The sequence below is a fragment of the Populus euphratica genome, unplaced genomic scaffold (genome assembly GCF_000495115.2).
Source record: "Populus euphratica unplaced genomic scaffold, PopEup_1.0 scaffold51.1, whole genome shotgun sequence".
Taxonomy (NCBI): Eukaryota; Viridiplantae; Streptophyta; class Magnoliopsida; order Malpighiales; family Salicaceae; genus Populus; species Populus euphratica.
The window spans coordinates 429,031-432,719 of NW_011499932.1; positions in this window are offsets into that span (position 1 = coordinate 429,031).

The following is a 3,689-nucleotide window of genomic DNA, read 5'->3' on the forward strand; positions in this document are numbered from 1 at the left end:
ATTTTCTTAGTTTTGATATGATAAATGTTCCAGAATTAAAAAGATGTTTTTGTAAATAATAGAGATTTTTATAAATTATTTATGGTTCAGGAGGTATTTATAACATTTGAACATTGTTGTTTTACTAGAGTGGAGGGCTAAAAGGTTATTTTCTCCTGATAACATTAACTTGGTCTATTTACTTTATTTTCCTTTGATTTTTTTGTTTTAACCTATCAAGTAGATAATGTCACGCTAAAGTAACTCCCACCACATGATTTAAGTTAAAACTTAAATCATGATTTTTCATATTTAAATTGTTATACTAAGTTAATGACAATGCCAAAAAAAATTAATAATTTTAATATTATTTTTTTACATTCCAAAAAAATTGATGAAAAAAACTAAAACAATAAACCAGTAAACTTCTAATTTAAACTAACATGAAGCTATGATAAATGTATAGCCTTTCACAATTAAAAATGGCCTAATTGGTGTTTATGTTAATGGTTTTTTTCTTCTTCTTTTTTGGGTATTCATGGATAATTCCTTTTCTTATTATATAGTAAAACTAAATATCTCCGATTTAAATCTTAAATAAACTATAAATCCACACTCAAATTAGAGGGTTCACAAGAAAAATTCTTTCATATTTATTTATTTTTCTATTCGAACCTAATTATAATTACACATAGATATTCAAATCTTCAATTTTACAAACTAGGCCAAAATTAACCCTGGTATGCAAATCTAAATCTTGGTTGTTGGCAAGCCTTGAATTAGCAATTGGAATCCACCATACATCAAAATGTTAGCAATATCTTTGCTAATCCAAGGCTCAATTGGCAAGTAGAGCACATAAACATTACCATATATGAAAGCATTTATTTTCTTGTTACAAAATTAATAATGACTCTAATACAGATATTTAATCATCATTTTGTATTTGATTATTATCATATACCCAAACTTGGGGAAGTTTTTTAATCATAGAGTTATTTTTTAACCAATGTTCACATACTAATATATAACAGTTTTTGAGAACTAAATTTAAAGAATATTTGCAATTCATAAAGGATGTGTTAAATGAAAAAAAATAGTATATGATTATTGTTAAAAAAAAAACTGAGATGAGAATATAATAAACATATCTTTGTGTCATTTATGTTATGAAAAATAAAAGTTTATTTTAAAATTGTATAAAACAAATTTATTTTTTAATTTGAGCTCAATATATGGTTAAATCCAAAGATGTTGGGTTTGGTAGCTCGTCGGACTCACATCTAACTAAATCCAAAAATGTTGTATTATCACTTTGTCTTTAAACCTTCTAAACAATGACATAAACTTAAAATTATTCTTTAAAACATATTCATTCTTTAGGATGTTTGTTGACAACCAAACTTAATAATTATTAAAGAGAAAGTTAAAATTATATTTGTTTTGCAATAATTTTTATGAGGTTTTGAACAATAATTTTTTTCAATAATGAATTTTTAGAATTATAGTTAGTTCAGATTAAATGATTTGATATCATGTAGTTAAAATTTAATTAAAATGAAAGATTTTGTAATACCTTAATATGCCATCAAAATAGAACTAAAAGATATATCGAGTGTAGTTATTTATTTTTAATTGAGTAAATAATGTTATGTTGAGGTGTGAAAGATTTAAAATAATATAAATAGTTTTATTTTTTTTTGAACTCTGGGTAAATTACTTTAACTATCATTATTATTATTATTTAAAGCTCACTTTATTTCTTTCATGTAGTAATTATGTTTATTGAGTTTACTTCCTTGTTTGATGGTTATATCATACTACTATACACTATCGAATAATATGGTTACATCACATACTACTATATGATATAACAAAAATTTATATTTGTATTTGCTTGATAGTTTAATTTTTTAAATTGAGTGGGTTTTAACTTATATGTATATGATTTTTTTTATTTTTGAAAGAAAAAGTTCTTTGGAAAAAATGGGCATGGATCTTATATATAGAGTTCACTAATTTGTGTGGATTTTCACCTCTAAAGTTTGAATAAAATCATTTATTTAATCTATGTTTTTGTGTTAATTATATAGTTTCATTTATGTGTTAAAATTTATTCAAGTAATACCTTATTTTTATCGATTTTTGTCCTATTTAAATGCTTAAATAGTATTATTATTGTATCTTATTTTCAATAAACTCTTTTTTATAATTCTTACTAGTTGTACTCATTTTTATCATGCTATCCATGTTCTAGTTGTTAATTCTTTCACCGTTAATTTTTTTATTTTTAGATTTATGAAAGTTCTTGTCAAATTTTAAAAACATAAAATGGAATCCATTAAACAAACCGTGGATTTTAAATTGATGTAAAACTCACTATTTTCAATAAATTTGGAATTATATATTTTCATTTTTCTTTGGTATTTTTCAAAGAGAATCACAAAAATAAATTATAGAAATAACAAAGAAAGAGAGGGAGAGAGAGAGTCAACAAACACTCTCCTCACTCGCTCCTCAATTCATGTCTTAAAGTGTGTGCTAACAACTCACTCTATAACATAAAGAGAATCTATCCTATCACTATTATGTATAACAACTCCTCTCTCCATGTGTAGTGGGTTCACACTACTTCTATCTTCCATGTTATCTATAACATATTTTTTGCTATCTTAACTCTCAAAGCATAAATGCAACAAGATTTAACAATTAACCAAGCTTAGTCATGGATGGTAAAAGAATCTAAAGAGTTAGGGCAAATTTAAATTATTGTGTTAAGATGAAAATTTTATTTACCGATTGAGATCTTACACGGCCTGACTAAAATTGCAAGAAATCCACTTGATTTAATACATAAAAGCTGAGACTTTGTATGCCATAGAAGAATTGTCTCAACATTATCACCAAATGATAAATACAATATCCACTTGACATGTATAGAACTTTCATTTGGATTTGATTTACATTTATCATGATCCAAGCAATGAATACTCGTATTTATAATGAGTATATGCATGCATATAGGTTTATAGTTATTTTTTTTTCAAAAAATAACACAATAAAGAGGTTCTTAAATCCTTGTTTAATGAAACGTTAATCAGATTATCCATACTTAAAATAATGTGTTCAAATAATTAAGTTTTTTTTCAATCTTCTCTTAAAATTAAACTCACTAATTAGGGAATGTTTATTTTTGTGTTTCAGTATATTTTTCAAATTAATTTTCACTAGAAAAAAAATTAAATTAACTTTTAGATATTTTTAAACCATTTTAATGTTTTCTCAATCAAAAAATATTTTAAAAAAAAATCATTCATCATAATACCAAATATATATTCAATCAAATTGCTTAAAGATTTTAATTAGAGTTTTAAGGGTATGGTTAATAGCTTTTTAAAAAGGATTTGTATCCATAAGTATTTGAATTGGACGAATTATAGATCCATTATATGTTCATTACAAACAAACAAAAAATCTATGTTTTTTTAATTAAATCTTGAAATAGGATATGTGTTGCTCCATCTTCTAATGCAAAAGCAAAATAATAAGATAATTTCATATATAATTACGTGATATTTGAAGATTAAGACCCTAACGGTAGTACTTAGACTCTTGAGGTAGCAAATTTTAGATGGTGCTCGGTACCAAGATTAAAAAGAAAATTGAAGAGGGAGGCAATTAAATATTAATTTTATTTTCATTTTAATAAG